The following is an 18,798-nucleotide window of genomic DNA, read 5'->3' as shown; positions in this document are numbered from 1 at the left end:
AATGGAAATTTATTTCAGTAGCTTAGATACCCCTGGTAAATGTCTGCTACTGAGCTCCAGGACAGCTGTGTTTATGTAAGCAAACAAAGGTAGAGATACGAAAGAGAGCCAAGGGAAAAAATGTTGTTTTCTGAATTGTCAAGAAACATTCTGCTCAAATGTAGACAAAGGCTCAGTCTGACTTTGTTGTTTGAACACACTTGTGGTAATGGACCCCTCCTGTAACGGTGAGAACAATGTTTCTTGTGAATTTAGACGTATTTTTCCTTGCAAAGGTGACCTCTTTCAAGTCGCACAAAACCAGGGAGCACTGTCTGAGCAGATGATTACATTTTTTTACATTATAGACTTCTCATGCTATGGCAGAGTATTCTGGCCCCAGATGGACCCTTTGAGCTAAATACCATGGAGAGAAAGAATAAATGACAATTCCTACCTGCCACAAACATCTTGGCAAGATCCAGCCTCTCTAGTTGTTCTTAGTCTAGGGACAAGGAAAGAGCACATAGCATGGGATCTCCCCTGCACATGCTTCTCCTACGTTGTTGCACCCACCGTCATCACAGATAAGTTGCAGTAATTCCTGCACGAAAGAGAGGCCAGGGTGGGCTGCCAGGACTAGCACAATTCCTGCAGTTTGCTCCTGGCACTGTGTTTCACAAGAGTCCCAGCTTACAGCTGCGGTTGAATGAATTTTCATGGTCCATTTCTTATGGCCCAAGGACTGTAATTTGGGCACCCTCGTCTAAGGCACCAGGAATGAGAAGAACAAAAAGATCTGTGCCGTGGTAGAGACATGGAAGAACAATAAGCCATTTCAGTATAAACTGGCAGTATCCCTAGTCTATATGGATGAATATAAATCCAGATAACAGCAGCAGGGGTCTTAACTCATCACCAAACTGTTACAAAAGGGCAATACCATTTCCTCTGAGCATCTTTTCTAATTTTTTCTTTATTTGCCCATTCAGGGCTATTCATGTGGCTTACCAGGTTAATAGACTAGGGGAAAAAAAAAAAAAAAAAAAAGAAAAAAAAAAAGCTTCCCACATAATATTGTTGTTGTTGATAAATGAAGAAACAGAAAAAAATAAGCACAGAGACAAAGTTATGAGTCACCTGAATTCACTTAAGCCAGATGTAGAATTAAGGAACAGGCACTGACATGCACTCATGAGAAAACACAAAGTTGCTTTAGCCTCTCTCAAAAAGCACTGCTGCAGGGCAGTAGGACTAAGGGGAGTTTAAAAAATAAAAAGAGAATGGGGGAGGGGGGGAGGCTTCTTAACATATAAATCACAGTGTCAAAATCCTTTTATCTTTTGGCGCCCAAATCTCTCATCTGCCTTGGTGAATGCTAAACAAGTCACTAGCAACTCTTTGTGAATTTTTAATTGGTGTTTTCACAACCTTATTCTTATTATTAAGAGGCATTACCAGATGTTCACAAGAAGAGTTTTACGGAGAGAAACGGCTCAGATAGGCTGGGAATGAGTCTGAAAAAGAGCTAAACATCCACTACACTAGCACTGGCTGCTACAAAACCTCCTAGCTTTCGTCAGCTTCAGAATATGGTCTCCATGACTGGAAAATGTAGGCTGCAATTGCCTACATTTGTGTGAGCATTAGATTTTACGTATTGAGCCTGCAAGACTGGGTTAGCAGCATCTGGTCTCCAGTTAGCATACAACAAGGTCACAGCAAGACAGAAGTTCAACCCTTTTCCCTGGTGCCAACACAAAACTCTGTTTTATATTGCTACAGTATGAAGGAAGAAGTGAAAACTTTAAGATGTGTAGTAAATAGTCCATAACGTGGTTCCAAAAACTACATTTTCTGGTCTAGCCTACTGATCCGTCAGAAAGCTCCTTGAAGGGGGAGGTAGTTAGGTCTGCCCTTGGAAATGGTTTATCAGATGGCTTATGAATAGATAGGCAACACTTCTGCTAGTAAATCCTTCAAAAGATGGGTTTTGTTCAAAAGCCAAGGAACAGGTTGTGTACTTTCATGGCAGAAAAGTGTTTTTTTTCCAACATTTTTAAAACTACATTTTCCACTGTCACTGCGCAATGCCATTTTCATTTAGCAGTGGATCTGTGAAAGCCTAGGAAAGAAAGCCAAATGGGGCAAAATTGAAATAAAACCTTTTGTCTGCAGCTGAATGAAATTGTCCAGGTTGACTCGACAGGAATTTTCTCATTTTGCAGTTTAACCAATAGAAAGAAAATATATGGTTTTGATTGACTAATCCCAATTTTAAGTCAGCCACTGAAACAAAGCATCCATTATTGACCCAACTCTGCTAATGACTAAACCTCCTGTTGCTAGAATATGTTGGGTACAAACGAAAAAAAAAAAAAGATGGTGTTCAGTTAGTACATTTTTGAGGTCAATGCTTTTTCCAAATACTGTATAGCTTGAGCAGAAGTGTGAAAGGAGCCATTAAGCAGTTCACCTGGCTTGAGCCAGGGCTGGATTATGGCAGCTAGAAACTCGGCTCATCATCTCACTGTTTCTTTTTCCCTCTTTCCCTCTTTCATCACAGAGTCAAACAGTAAATTCCCCAGGATGGCAAACAAGATTTTATTTTCTGTATGGGCAGTATCTCCCCGGTGCATAGCAAAGACTCGTTGGCACTTATCATTACCACCACAGGAGCAACAATCGTTTTAACTCTTCTCAAACGCAAGGCTTGTTCTCTTGTTTTCCCAAAACGCTCACCTCCTTCTCTTTGATAATAAAGCTGGTCGAAACAATTTTATCGCCCTGCCCCCAGTGGAAGGACAACTTTAAACAGAAACAAAATCCTCATTTTCTACCAGTTGGAGATTTTAGCCCTCTAAAACTGGAGAGGAAGCCCGAGCCTGTACGTCTGAAGACAGATGCTGTTAAAGAGAGCCTGGGCCTGTGCTGGACGCACCTTCTGGGTTTTGATGTGGATTCTAAGACCCAAATCCACATCATCCTTCATCCCATTCGGATTTCTTAGTCTTAACTGAACTCTCTGAAACAATTAATATTTGCAGAAACATCTTGGACATGGTCAATGAAAATCTACCCAGAGAAGCTGCAATTTTCAGAAGGTACCTAGCACAGCTGCACCATCAAATCTAACAGAAAAATCCCATTCTGAACAGTTGGTAAGTCCTAAGTCAATGAGCTTTCCCTCTGCCTCCTCAAGCCCTGAATCTTGTACCAGCTGTGCCTTAAAGCTGCGCTCAAGAGAACCAATAATAAATGCATTTGTAAAGTTTTTTCTCTTTTTCTTCATGCCAGATTAAGAGGAGGGGAAAAAAAGCATCCTGAAAAATGAAAGAGCCTTTCTGTTTCTTACACATCTGTAGCTTATTAAGGAGACTGTCATAACTGAAGACACTCTGACCAAACAACTTCAGGTTTCCTCCGGTACAGCATGAGCAGCCCATGGTATCTGAGGCTGACAGGATGCCAGGGATCACCAGCAAACTGGCAGCAACAGGGGTAGCCAGCATGGTGCGAAGTGTGTTATTCGGTGCAAACACCCTGAGAAATTGCCTAAGAAGTCTAAGTCATTTGAAGAGATTGTGACATGTTAGAACCCACAGAAAAATGTTTCTCCAATGCATTATTTATTGCTTTTCTGTATTTATATAATATCCAGCTTCCTGAAAGTAATTTGTTTTGGATTGTGTAACACTGGGCAGCACATCAAACGTATGTTAATCAGTGGTAATAAAACACTAAGTTTTATGGTCACTGAGGTATTAAATATTGCTAATAAATTATAGGGCTAGCATTTTAAATGAGCTATAGTTTGGAGAAGAGCAGTAACACCATGTCTGAAAGCATTAATTGCCATTGCCCGACTTCCTAATTATCAAGAGTTTCAAATATGTTTTTTAAGCTAATATATCACTCTGTTATGTACGCAATGAAATACAGCTGCATTTGAAGAGCTTCAATAGCACTAACTACATTACCCCTTCAAAGCACTCCATGGACATGAAAACGTGGTACCTCTGTGAAACAGTTAATTATTACTATCCCCATTTCATACACGGGGGAAGCAGAAGTGCAGAGAGGTTAAAAGTCTCCACTCAGACCACCCAGCTTGTCAGAGGCAGGATTTGTATCGACGGGGAAATATATTCCTTGGTTTTACAGTGTAAGGAGCAGGCAGGGCTCCCTTTTCACAGATGCAGCCTGACTATATGGTGACAGCAATCCAACCTCAGCAGTGGCATCCCATCCCCACGCTGTGGTTGTTCTGCACATGGACTGGCAGGGACTGGAAGAATCAAGCAGCAGTAGCCTTGTGATAACTAACAGAGGGAAACTGCACTGCATGTGACATCTTCTCCTTTCGTCTGTGCGCTGGGACTTATTTTAAAAGCAAGATGTTTGTGAGTTTCTGTCCTACCTGTTCACCATGGGATTGCATTGTCCCAAACTCCTATAGCCGATGGGATAGGTCCTCGGCCTCATCCAGCTAAATGTTTGTTGCATGCTTCCATGCACCTTTGATATAGGGGCACAGCAGAGCTGCTTACACAGAAAAGTGATATAGATTAATATTTTCTATACATTTACCCTTTGCAGGCTCCTCTTGTCTCAAAACAACAGCTAGGGCCCAGCTCTGCCCCGCTGACACTCTGATGTAATTCCACTGAATCATTTTGAATGAGCTCAGAATCTGCCCGCCCAGCTTGGGCTATCAGTCGACAGTTCATGTGAATGTTTCACGGAGCTTTACAAATACCTGCTGCTCCCGGGACTACTGATTCACCCTCTGCTTTGTGCCCTGCGGGCTGAACGATCAATAAGGCACTACCTAATGCCTGATCTGACAAATGGCATCCCGTGAGTCATGCCCTTTCCCTGAAAAGACGTCGCTGGTGAAGCACAGATTGCACGCGGCGCGCATGAACGCGGCAGCTTCTTCCGGCACGGTGGTAGAAGCATAAAGACAGATGGATCCAGCGATTGTCCCGCTGAGAGCTTGTCTTGAATGAGGGGTGAGCACATGCCGTGAGTCACGTTGACAGGTGTGTTATTAGTGCAGTGATTCAGGTGCTCTGGAATGTGGCTTTTACAGTGGCAATAAGACATTATCCTTAAACCAGGCAACTGCCTCAGCAGTGGGAGAGTCCTTACTGGGAAGTAACGTGAGGGTTAGGTTTCGATACAAGAACTGTGGAAATCTGCTACATCCTTCAAAAACCATGACATTCTCACCTGTAGAGGACTGCTAACAGGCTGCACGCAGTGGGTTTGAGGAGTCTGGCAGCACTCAGGGATGAACACGGTCTGGCCTCTGCCTTGCACTCACTTTGTTTCAGTCTAGCTCCCACACGGTATGAAAAATATGAGCCATGTTTCCTCTATTACTGTCCATTCGGCTCTCCCCAAGCACAGTCTCGATAAATGAGTCTCGTGCTGGAGTGCGCTGATCTGCATCCGTGCTTCACGCCTGCAGGGCACTTTTCAGACCGCTCCAGGAGCTTTGTTGCTGCTCACCAGACCATTTTGGGGGGCAAGACGGCACAAGAACATCTAGCCCTGACTCATCTGTAAGACGCACAGCTTAACACAAGGCTACAACCAAGCAACCAACACCACAGTGAGTCTGTTGGACTGGGGATGACCCACGTAACCCAGGCAGGGCCCAGCTTTGCTGTGCTGAGCTGCCTCCTGGCCCCCTTCTTGCTGCTCTGCTCCCACCAAGGCTGCTACTTCACCCCGAAACATACAGGGGCACGCAGCCTGGTGGTACAGCCAGGTAGCTCCCTGCTTACTACAGAGGGGCAGAAAAAGCCCTCACCCCATCTGGGGCTGGGCATCACCCCCCACTGTGGCGCAGAAAGCCACCTTTCCTGGCAGAAAACCTCCTGCTGATGTGGCAGCCTTGAAGGAAAAGGCTGAATGCCGAGCCTGTGCTGCAGGGCTTGCGAAGAGGCACGCAGAGCATAAGGACATGATATTTGGCAGCGGGAGCCTGCTCCTTTGCTTTGTGGGCTCTTTGCTGGCTGGCTTGTGCCTCCTGACGCAGGCGCTCTGCGTGTGGCGTGGCCCAGACCGCCTCGAGGGCGCTGAGGGGGGCCGGCTGGGCCCCGGCATCCCCTCCCTGGCACTACAATTAATAACAGCACTCCTGCTGCTCTCCAGCCAGCCTCGGTGCCATCGCTGGGTGACCTGTCAGGGAGTCTGGCCTCGGGGACGCAGCAAGAAGGCACAGCTGAAAAAAGACGTCTTACTCCAACAAGGCAGTTGCTCCGCTGCCAAAAAAAGAAAATTACTTAATTTCTCAGGACAAAAGGGAGCTGAAAATTGGGATGGGAAGAAAGACAGAAAAGAAATAATGCAAATCAAAGCACATTCAGACATTTCACAATCGTATAGTAAGAAAGCATAAAGAGCATTCACAAACACCCAGGCACAGCCATCAGACGTGTCCAAACCTCAAAATCAGAGATGACACAAAAATTGCTCTTAAGGAAGAGAAATTTATGAAATGAGGAGTTATGTGGAAACTTCTGTGAGGGAAGTTCCCTCAGCTTCCTTCAGAAAACATATGCGAGCTCCTGAGATGTTTCCATTTCTTTCTAGCTCTCTTATCTTCTGTTCCTTGCACAGACTTTGTAAAGAAAACGCAAAGTAGTACGTTGCTCTGCAGTACTCTGAACACTCCTGACATTAACGATCATTGGCACCACATGTTGAAAGAACATATTTTTGCTTTAAAACCTATTTAAAGTTACAAAGAAGTCAAAATCCATCCCAACCCCTACCTGCCTGATCCGCTGATGACCCTTGCGTATTCTGCTAAAACACCGACGTTCACTTGGGAAAGCCATACAGGTGCTTCGTGCAAAATGCTGCTTATATTTCTTGTATATTCAGGGCAGTGAGCAGAATACAGCCTCGGGTCAGAGTAAATGGGCTTGGACTTACAATAACAACAGATTTGAATACTTTCCCAGAAGTCTGCAGCCTGGTCTGCCCTGTGCAGCCAAACAGCACTGGAGCACATCTGGTCACAAACAACTCAAAGAGGTGCATAAGCAAAGATTTGCTCCCCATTTATCCCACCAGCCTGAACAAGACCTAGTATCTGAGAGTAGCTTCTTCTGTCTGTCAGTCTGCTGCTTGCCCACTTGCGGCTCGATCAGCCACTACCAAACTCAACGAGATATCAGATGAACAGGATTGGGAGTGTGGTAGAGCAACAAGACAAAGCCCACAAATGTTCTGCTTGGATTTCTGCCTGTTGCTGTATTACAGTGAGTCACAGGCACAGCACTGCCCGAGCAGCTCAAGGCCATTTGAAGAGTCCTTACAGGCATGTCTCTACTTGAATACTAAAATTTTGAAGATATTTTTCTCCGTAGGCCACCCCAAAACATGTATTTATTAAAGTTGATTTTGGAAACGATAAAACATGGCAGTCCCACTGCAGACCAGAACCACTTCCACATCAAAGCAACCCAGTTCTTTCACCAGATTTATAAAGTCTCAATTCTTATCCCTCCTGAAAACCAAAACACCACAAATATTTACTTTTCTGTCCAACACACACCTCGTTTCCTGCTTGAGTATTGCAGGCAACACCACTTCAGTCATGCAGCAAACAGACACGACTTCCTTTTTGCTCCCTCCCTCTTGCTCTCCCCTTGGTCCCTCTGGCTCCGGATTCAAGCACATCCACTTGCTCTCCTGGTGCCAAAAACTGTACATAAGAATCCTCTCTTGCTCAGACTGGTCTGCTTGTCCTGAAGGGGATAGCAAGTTCCAAAGGCCCACTGAGGCTAGGGCTTTAGTAGCACTACCATCAGTCACCAGTGGTCATCTCACTTCTGACTCCAACCACTGTGAAGACACAAAAGTAGTAAAATCATTTTGTCTTATTACTGCCCCAGTCTTTACCAAAAATTGATCCCGCTGCTCTATAGCAAACTCTATCACAATCCTACATCCCGCCACAGCAGCCGAGGAAATGAGAATGGGATTAGAACTTGAACTTTACCATTATCCAAAATATACTTCAAAATGCTCACATCCAGCTCACTGTATTTCTGAGATCAAAAGATAAAGAGATGCATTTGGGCTTCTCTTCTACCATTTTCTCTTTTCTTTGCCCACATTCTTTCATTCAGTGTCCTGTTCTGGAAATGCTTGTGGTATTTCCATCCATTTTGTCTCTTCAGTAGATCTCCTCATCAGAAAACTGAGCGGCCTCTGATGGTTCGAACTCTTCTGAAGAACCACACGTGGAGCTACTTGAACCTTTTGCCGTATAATGCAAGGAGAAGTTTACACCTGTATATTTCTGTAATGCACCTGTATTTCTTGCGGCCCAAGATGAGACGTGCAACTGGCAAGGATTTAACCTACACTGTTTAAAAGCTTATACACATACTCCCAAATGGTGGCTATTAAAGACTTAATTGGAAATAATTGGGAAAGGGGAATCCCACATTTGGATTATGTACCACAAGTCCTAAGAACTAAGAAAAGCTGGCTGTCGAATGTAAGAAGAGAAAGTTCTGGGAATTTTCAAATGATTGTTGTTGCTAGGAAACCTTCTTGGTATCCACATGTTCAGCATTTCTGTCGCATTTTATCCACATTTCTCAGACAGTGCTACTCTGTGCCATGCCCTAAAGGAGAAAAGTGCCAAAAACAGCACTGTAAAGCATTTAAATGCCTTAATAAAAATACTATAAGGATGAGAAAGCTATATTGGATTAATTTTAGTCTAATTTGAAATGTAGAGAGATGCAAGAAGGAAAGAGGAACAGCTTTATCTGAAGCATTTATATGATCCCCGTTACTGGAGCATCTTAATTCTTTACAATCTCTAACATATTTATGCTAACAGCACACTTGCAAAGAGGGAAGTATTATTTTCTGCATTCTGAGAATGGGGAACAGGGATTCCGATTCTTAAAAAGCCTTTAGGAGTCAAACTCTCACTGATTTCAGCTGAAGTTGGGTTCCTGTGTGTTTTGAGAACACAGAGCAAAGCGGCTACAGCATGCGCAAGCAACCACGAGGTCAGAGGCCTAGCACCCTCTGAGCCCAGCCACCCAGATGCAGTGCCGAGCATGAAATTCAGGTCCCCAAACTAACTGCTCCCTACCCAGTTCTGCACCTCACCTTCCTGCAGCTGATTACTCCTGATGCTGTGCTGCTCTTCTTCCTTGCTGTTGCTGAAGAGCATCTTGCTTCCTTCAGACCTTCGTCAAGATCATTTGGACTCCAAAGCTCACCCCCGAAGTACTGCTCTCCCTCTCTGCCTTGCTGCCATCGTGCTCTATTCCATTGCCTAACTGCCTGCCGTTAGTAATGAAAACCATCAAGCAGAACGAGACTCATCTCAAATCTCAGCTATGCTTTACATATTTTTCCATTTGACAGGGAACTGATCATCATTCTCTGAGAATGCTTTTGCCCTATTCCTTCACAATGTCATCTTGAGGCAATGAAATCTATGCCCCTGAGAATGTTGAACACCTTGCTAAAGTCAACTTAAAGTCAAGTTGTTGCTCCTCTTACAAGGCTGTCCTAAAAGGAAATCAGATTGATTTAACATGATTTCGAGTGTGAGGACCAGAAAATGGTAATACAGCAAGTATAAAATAATATGAATGCGAGTCAATGTCTAACGAGTCTAACTATCCCCTGTCCCCTCCTAGAAATAATAATAATTAAAAAAAAGTTCCTGAAGAATACTCATGTTGCTTCTTTCTCCCATCATTTGTTGAGCAATGACCAAATAAATACAATTTCTCTTCTAGTACAGCCACAGACAAATAATTTATTTTTCCCAGGCCTTAATTCCTTTATACCCTACAATCCAGCTAATACCTGCCTTTCAGGATTGCTAAGACTTTGCTATTCTCCATTCAGTATTTACAACAACCTCATGAAAGAAATCCTGTGTAACTACTGTCATTTTAGTATTTGGGGAAAAAAAATAGTCACTCAAGTGTAGACGCACTGATGTCACTGAAATTACCGTGAGGGAAGGCTGATAATCTGCCCGCTAAGCTTCTATATATTCCTTAAGTATGAGCCGTTCTGGTCAGTCTCTGGTATGCTCGATGCACATAGTGCAGATGCACTTGTGGAAATGAAATCTTTCTTTTTTCATTTCATTAGACCTAAGCAAAGCATTTTCTGATTTGGTCTTAGTGTTTTTTTGCTTTCCTCCACTTTTTCTGATGGCTCTCACACAGACTGCAGTGACAACACTGTCAGCAGTTCATGAGGGGGCCAAACCCCTTCAGATGTTGCGTACAAGTTTCAGAGCTGTTTTCAGATTTACTTCCTTTCTTGTTTCCTTGCAGATATCCCTTTGATGCCAGTGAGTAGATTTGGACATCAGATATACAATCAGCATGTGGGACAATTTCCCTACAAACTGGCCACATTCGCAGTCATGACTCGTCTGTTGGATCTCCAGAGATCAAAATGAAATGCATCCAAAGTCTGTGTTGTTTTTCTACACCCTAGACTGCTACAGCAAAGTAGTCTTGGAGCCAAACTTCCTTAAAGTTGACAGGACACCAGACTTAGCAGTCATCTGGGCACCAGACTGGATCCAACTCCAGTAGCTGGAAATGAAGATGATAAATCTTTCTAATTTATCATGGGAGAGATTAAGAGGTGCTGATCAAAGTGCTAGTAATATCGTCATTGTCTGGACCACTACGATTATTTCATTTAAGCTGCCACTCACTGGCACCTAAATATACCTCCTTTTGTTTCTCTCTCCAAATGTGTCTGCTTTATACAATATGCTAAAAGCAGAACTTGTACCAGGCTGCAGGGGATTTTGGTTTATTTTTTTGTAAAAATACTAATTCAGAAAGTGGAGAGCTACAGTCCATGTATTTAACAGTCGATGCAGAGTGGCTTATTCTTCACTGCTGTGCAATCTTAGGTCCATGCTCTTGTTTGGCAGGCTGGGGGTAGTGGGAGGTGCTCTACCTTCAGGGCACTGGGGAGTCTTGGCTCACTCAAAGAAAAAACACCACATTTTGGGTCTGGACATACCCTACAGGAGACTGCCCTTCTGGTTGGTAGCAGTGATAGCAGAGAGGTCTACAAGTAGGAGAAGGAGGGCAAACCTTTTGATTACTCAAGCAAGAAGGAGCAAGGGCTACCAGGAAGGTGATATCACACATTTACTGGCTGCAGCTCTTTTTGTTTAGTGAAGTGAACACAGGGAAACAACATAAAGTATAGAACAGAGACAGGAACAAAACGATGCTGACTAATGTACAGATGGGCGCAGTTTAAGTAGAAGACACGAGGCTCAAGCCTACAGTCCCCAGCAGGACTTGGAGAAACAAATGGACCACATAGTCAGGTGCAAGAAGGTCAGGTTGTTCAGAAAGGTTTCTTTATAAAAAACATCAAGTGGGTACAGGAACTCTACCTTCCCAGGCTGTTCTGTACTCTCGTAGTTACTTCAAATTATTCCACATCAAAAAATTGGGCAGGTCCAACAAAGTGGCGGCCAGAGCCACAACGAGAAGAGAGCCTCATACAGGGAAGAGCAGGACCAGCATCTTCATTAGGAGTGATTATGAAAGGGAAAATATTTAAGCCTCCTTGCTTTGAAACTAGTTTCACTTGGTTAGTTTGAAAGATTTTGCTAGTTTCAGAGATTCCTCATTTCCTGGATTGACAGTTTAGCAACATTTGTTCCAGTTTTCTTTATTTTTTTTTGTAATACAGGTGCGTGATAGGGGAAAATGAGCACAAATCTTCCATAATTAAGCCAGGGATTCTCCTGAAACTAGTCAGGGTTCAAAAGAAAATATATATTTAAGCACAATCACAGTATTTCAGGAAAGCTGTAAAAGCTTTAGTCAGAAGGAAAGGGTAAAGGCATTTTAATTTCAGGCACAGCTCAAGCATCATCCATCTTCCTTCCCTTCCATAAAGGCAAACATTCTCAAGTTACAAGTTTTGAAAGATTTTTCCAAGTCTCCATTTTCCTTGGAGCTTAATGCTGTCTTTAATCAAGACTTCCTCCTGGAGCTCTACAGCTTATTCTCCAGTCCTTGTAATCAGCATTATTTCTAGCCGTTCATTTTTCCAGACTCAGTAGTAGCAAATCAAGAATTATTTTCAAATTCACGATTGTGTCAAAAGTATCATTTAATTTCACATTATTTATTTTTTAACTGCCAGCTCACATAAATGATCCTGCCAAATACTGTAACAACTGTTCAGCTAGGAAGACTCTTTCTATGAGGAATGCAGTTCCAGTCCCTCTGCTGTAAAGATTTGTGGGCAGGTTTTTGTTGTTTTTTTTTAAGGGAAAAAAAAAATTAAATCCTGAACTAGCTCCAGGTTGAAATTTAATGACAGCTCCCTTTGGGAACTAGCAGTCAAAAAAACTCAAGGTTCCAAACAAAACTAAAAGGTATATAAATCCTACATACATTTGCTTTAGGGTAAATAAAATTGAATTGATACAAACCCCAGACAAGGGAGCAAGATGTAGACACTGAGTGCCTGGTAGAAGTAAATGAGATACCTCTGAACTCATCCTAACTTAAGCAGAAGATTTTCTACTGTTAAGACAATGTGGAAAAGACGAAGTGCATTGAGTCTTTTAAACCGATTTTTGATCACAACTATGAAGACCACAGAAAGTGTTTATGGAAATTACAGTTTGGGGTGAGTTTATAGGAAGACTGGCAATGTGTAGTCCCCACCAACAGCATATGTACAGGGTCAGGCTGACAGACAAACCCACAAATGGGGGAAACTGCTTTTCCTGAAAGGAGAGTGAAATACAGCTTCTTCCTCCTGGTCTGACAGCAAGAAAAGTTGAAGAGAGTTCAGCTGTCTTGCCTGGGTGCATCCATGCACTGCTATTTTTTTTTTTTTTTTTTGTATCAGCAACAAGAATCTGTTACTCAAATTCGAAGAAAACACTCGAAAATAATTGACAGATAACAAATGACAAGGAAGAATAAAACATAGAAAAACATTTGGAAGAATAGCGTGCATTTTCTATCCTAAGTGTCTCTTGTATCAAACAAAGAAGATTTCAGAAAAGAATCTGAAGGAGAGATAGGCAACAGGGCAATTCAAGGAAAGCGTTCCTTGGGTACATACAGAGAGGACAAAGCAAAACAAATAGGAAAGGTGACAAGCACAATATGGTGATAGCCATTGTCATGAAGCTGGGTTGAATGGGTTCATGGGGCCGATTTTCTGAGGAGTCAGTGAAGAAAGAGCTGAAGATCAAGGAAGGAGTGAAGGGAAGGGAAGCAATAGCTAAGGTCACTTCAGAGAGCAGACAGCAGAGAGAAGATGCTGAGAGTGACAAAAAAGTGATAGACATTAATGGATTGGAGGTCTCAAGAGGGCAGGGTGAGGCAAGGGGCAGAGGGTAAATATGCTTTGTTGAAAGAAATGGAGAGGCAAGAGAGAAAGCGGTGCTCAAATGGATCAGAGAAGGACCAGTGTTTGGGGAAAACAGGAGCAAGGCTCTTTCAGTGAGTGGGAGTGCTGCTCTGGGCTTGTAAGTCAAGTGAGGGGGCGAGGGAAAGGAGACAAGAGGCTAAAAGGTCGGGTAGGGTGTCGGTGGTGAAGGCAAAGTCAGCTGGGATGAGACGACGAAGCAAAGCAGGTATCCTTTTAAAAAGAGGGCACAGAGAGAGTAGCTGTGAGTGAGCGAGGCAGGAAGCAAGGATGCGCTGCCTGCGCCTCCCTACCTCAGCAGAGGCTGCTCGGGGCTGTCAGACACACTGCAGGAATAGCGCAGGGCCTTCATGAAATCTGGCAGGTCTTCAGATCCCAGCCTCTCCCCACCCACACCCTGCCTGCAATGAATAGCTCCATTCATCGGGGCCGAGGTATTGATTTCAGCATCTTCTCTAACATGGAAATTCATGGAGGCCTCCGTGCCTTCGCTGAGCCGTTTCCTGAGGGTTGCTGCGAGATCAGAGCCTTCCTCCTCCCGACCCCAGGAAGAGGGAGAGCCCAGCCCGGAGCGCTGGCGAGGCTGTTAAAAAGTCACTAATCAGCAAATCAGCCCGACCACACAGCCCAGCACTAGGGTCCTGTTCTTATTTGTAAGCCCAGCCAACGCATGAAGGAGCCCCTATTGCTTCCTGGACTTTGGAGTTGGTGCAAAGAACACAGCGTGTGCCTTTAGGGTATGAGCACTCACGTTTAAAACTCTTACAGAAACCTGCAGCGATTTGACAATTAACAACGCCAGTCTTGGTGGAAAGAGCTGATACAACTGCCACAAGGTTATTGTGGCACACCAAGCGAAGCGGTAACAGCTGGGCTGCTCCTGCACTGCGATCTCTGCCCATCAGCTTTATGGTTCACTTGTTCTCCCAGCTATGCCTTTTCTCTGCCTACTGGTGTTTGGCTCTGTGTTTATCATATGAGTGCTTACTGTGCACAACCTATGGTTTTGCTCTCGTGTTGGACACATCTAGTGCGACACATTCTGTCCCGCATGGGAGAGGACGACAACAATAACATAACATAAAAACAGCCCTTCTGTTGAGATGCTAACTACTCTTCACAGCCTGCTTACAAAATATACACATTCAATGTGTAATGTGTTTAACTTAAGACACTGCAGCATTAAACACACCAAAATAGACACTTCATACTAACGACAGCTGTCGCCAGCTGCGTCCTTTGAAGAGAATTCCTAACAAAACCGGACTCGTAAAAATAAAAGAGGTTATTAGCATCATCCCAGAGAGCAAACAGAAAATTGTTTTGCATTCTCTCTTCCTAATTCCTCTCACTTGTTGTTAGAGTATCTGTGCACCATTTCCAGTGGTTCTAGTGACCCCATAAATCTTACCCAATCTCCATTTTCCTCTAACAGGTTGATGGTTGACTGAGTGTTAATTCCGTGTTTTGTTTATTTGTTTTTTTAATCTGAGAATCTGGCAGTTGAATTCAATAACTGCATCAGATCTACTACTGAAAGCAAAGAGTCAAGTGACTTTGGCAAAGCAATCACCCTAACGAATTAATGTTTGCACAAAGCTCCTGAAGAAATAACGTGTTGTAGAAGCGCCAAGAACGCTATACGTAAATTTGCCTCCTCCCAGGCCTTTCACATGCAGGGAAGCCACGGGCGTATGAGTAGAGAAGTATGACTCAGTTTGAACTTTTGAATGAAATAGGTTTGACCCTTTTTCTGAAGGAGCAGGTTGCAGCTTTGTCCTCCAAAACCCGACAAACAAGTTCACTTACAGAGCTGACTTTCTGCACTTCTTGCCCTCCGAGTCTCTCTCTGCTGTGCATACATCTACTGGTTACTGTACATAAATTCTATACTTTTACCATACCTAAAACCACTTTTATCAATTTTAGGCAAAGTAAAATAGTTTGCTCTTTAAAAGAAAAGCAAATGATAGACGGGAACAAGAATAAAGAACAGGCCGATTGCCTAAGAATGAGTGCAAAATGATTTCTTAAAAATTCCTGCTGTTTTCTGGGGGCGTGGGGGATGTTTACAATTCAGTTGATCAGACTTTCAACTAATCTCAAAGAAGTTTTACGTCTTGTCTTAATGAGGCTCACAAGAGGTCCCCTGGTAGTTTTCAGTGTATGCATTACCAGCTTAACATTATAAGCAGCCAAAATAGGAAGAAAAAGGCACTGCAGGAAGACAGATACTAAAACCTCAAGGAGCTTCCATTCAAGGAGTCAGTATGAAGGTTCCTGTAGGCAGCGGTGATACTTGCACTGGGTGCTAATCCCATCCAGGCTTTAACATCTCCAAAGAGGCTAACAATTAGAAGAATTAGACTTCAACCCATCTTAAATTGAGCTACAGTGAAAACACAAACGCATGAGTCACAGTATCTCTTGGGGATTGCACAGAGCTGACCTGATTAGCACTGAGAATAAAAGAGCAACCTGCAATAACATTCTCCATGTTACAGATGCTGCAGGAAGCCACCGCCAGAGTGCACGTGCACTCTCTGACCATGCCTGGCGCACATTTCAAAGACAAATTTGCCTTGGTATCAAATAAACAAAATGAGGGCTGCCTCTCCAGGCTCCAACTAAGATCTTCATGTGTATCACCTGGCCTTGTTATATTTCATTACTCTTTGCCCAGCACCAGAGCAAGGTATACATGATCTTGCAAAGTTCTCCTGCCCTTCTGTTCACACCATGGATAAAAGCTTGCTCTGCTGACATCTCATTCAGGTCAGCAGTAAGCTGATTCACATTGCACGTGGGTAACTGCAGGATCTCCAGTCTCTGTCAAGCAATATAAACACGTGTGCTCTTTAGATTTCTATCAAGCTCACATTTCTGATCATTATTCCCAGGTAAAAATGTACTCTATAATTTGAAGGCAGGATTTATAGATATTTGAGCATCAGAATTAAATAACGATAATCCCTCTTTCACATCACAGTTTAATTCTACAAACAGGGAGTATACTCATTGAAGCCACATTGAATTAATCCTTCTCCGACAGTGTAGAACTTTTAAGTTGGTCTTTATTGGAATATGGATTGGATTGGATGGTAGCACCCACCCCTAGGTGTTACTATGCTATCCAGGCCAGCATTATATGACAGCACCCATCCAATGTCCAGAAGACCTGAGCAGCCAGGTCATTACCTCATACTTTTCACAGCCCTTCTTTCTGCATTATGCTATAAAAATAAAACTACTGATAAGAGGTGAAAGGAGATGAGAGAAGATTTAAGCAAGGCTTACATTGGCCAGTCATTAGCTAAAGTGAAAATAATAAAAACAAAACAAAACAAAACAAACATATTTTTAGAAACTTCTGCATCAACAAGATCCCTAAAAGAACACAATTTTCTGTCTTCCAACATTATTGTCCTGTACATCAAGAACTAAATTCTAAATAGACTAGAGAGCTATATGGCTGACAATAGCTACTATAGCAAGAGTTATAAACTAAGTATCATTATTATTTAAAATATATTAAAAAAAAAAAAAAAAGACTGTTGGAGGGAGTGCAAAACTTCCAATTTTTAGGGCATAAGAAATCTTCTAAAATTGTGGGATTAGGAAAAAAAATAAAAATCTGCCATTGATTTATCCTACAAATGTCACTTTAAAGGTGTTTGCCAAAGATTACTGGAGGCAGTTCAGTACAGTTGAGTGGAACTGGCTGTTAAAATCCCATATGTTTCCCAACGCAGTTGTTAAAACCCCCATTAGTAGAAGAGTGTGTTGTGTCCTTCTAGTTGTATCCATTCTTCTCCTCCTTTCCTCATCCTCCCACCAGGCTCAAACCAGGAGGACCTTGGCTCTACCTTCATCCTACACTACTCATCCCAGTACTGGGACTAGCCGATGGTGTAGCAGGAACACCCCCAGAATCCGAAACATCTGAATTTCATGTCACAGTCAATGTCAGCGAGAGGATACAGGGACAGGGGGGTGGCTGAGCGCTGCAGCTCCCGTGCTGCAGGGACACGATCACGCTAGGATGGCTGCGGCCAGGCGGTAATTTACAGCTGGTGTGAAGGTTACCAGAGTGGGGCATACCAAAGCCATCTCATTAACTCCTCCTACCCTCCAATCCAAAGCGTCACACTTCAGGTAAGAGCACAAATTAAAGGAAAAATAACAGCAACACAAAAACCCATAAATCTCTTTACCACATAAAAGCTGGGAATGGAGAGAAAGTTGGGCAGAGCGCCAGCTTCCTGCCACTTTGCAGACAAAGCATGTCACACCTTTAGTTTGGAAGTTCATAAATAGATTAAAACTGTTGATACTTCAGAGGCCAGCGAGCAGGAACAAGGTAATTTCTCTTTAAACTCCAATGACTACATCCAACAACAAGACTGCCATGTTGGCAGTAGGTATATAGTAGGTTTTGGGGGACCTTTTGTGGCTTCCCCCCAGTTTGCAGCATCTGTAACCAAGGAGAATCAGAGACGGGAAGTAAAGCGAGCATTGACATTTTTCAAACGATCCCCCAAAAGCGGTGTATGAGAACGGAACATTTCCATCATGCAGTTGGTACAACCCCTAGTCAGTTCAAGTATATCTCCCTCACGTCACACCCAGCGCTGGTAAGCAGATCACTCTGCACACACGCATCCAGCTGGCTCGGCTCAAAAGTGCTCTGCATGACTGCGCATTCATAGGTAGGTCTTAGACATCCAAAGTTCTGCATAAGCCAGAGCAGCAGTTCCCTAACGAGGAGAGTAGCGCCTAGTATTTGAGATACAAGTTCAATTCCCTCTACATAATAAACTCCTTCATTACTCTGGCGTGCCATTCTCTATCTGAAAAATAATCCACTTCTACTGCATGAAAGAGTTGCAAGTGTAAATAAAGTCTTGTAGACACTCCTATTAGAAGAGCAGGACACGTAAATCTCTACAATGTAGCTGGAGAAGCAAAAGCAAATCTAAAATGACTCTGCAAAGTGCTTAAGTTTAGACTTAACTGCAGCAGTTGCCCTTTGTGCACCTTTCATAACACGGTTTTCTGACTTCATTGAAGACTTCGGGGAAGAATTTGGTTTTAATTCAGAGAACAAGCCTGCTTAAACCTTGCTTCTGGATGGAGTAATCAGAGGGGGGGTCGGTTATTTTATTTCTCCCATAACATAAATTATGTGAGGCTATGTGTCGGTCTTAGAAGATCCTGCATCTGGAGATGGGACTTTTGCCAATTATGTCATAATTTTTCTTGCCTGAAGTGCCTTGTATTCGTTATACAGGAATCAAAATTCTAAGCAGTTCAGGTGGTGAGTAGATTTCCCTGTGACGATGAAGTATATTTTATGTTAGACTCTTAGGC

At 43.2% G+C, this 18,798-nt stretch overlaps 1 protein-coding gene and 1 long non-coding RNA gene across 2 annotated transcripts in view; one reads left to right on the top strand and one right to left on the bottom strand.

Moving 5' to 3' along the window:
• The window catches only part of ETNPPL (ethanolamine-phosphate phospho-lyase), a 397,476-nt gene that overhangs the window by 109,749 nt on the left and 268,929 nt on the right, over nt 1–18,798 (top strand). The gene's annotated exons all lie outside the window — the stretch shown is intronic.
• LOC137856494 (uncharacterized) overlaps nt 1–18,798 on the bottom strand; it is an 82,845-nt gene that overhangs the window by 41,199 nt on the left and 22,848 nt on the right. The window lies entirely within an intron of this gene.

Source organism: Anas acuta, chromosome 4 (assembly GCF_963932015.1).
Source record: "Anas acuta chromosome 4, bAnaAcu1.1, whole genome shotgun sequence".
Taxonomy (NCBI): domain Eukaryota; kingdom Metazoa; phylum Chordata; class Aves; order Anseriformes; family Anatidae; genus Anas; species Anas acuta.
The sequence above is the reverse complement of the archived record's forward strand: the minus strand, read 5'-3'. Positions and strand labels throughout refer to the sequence as shown.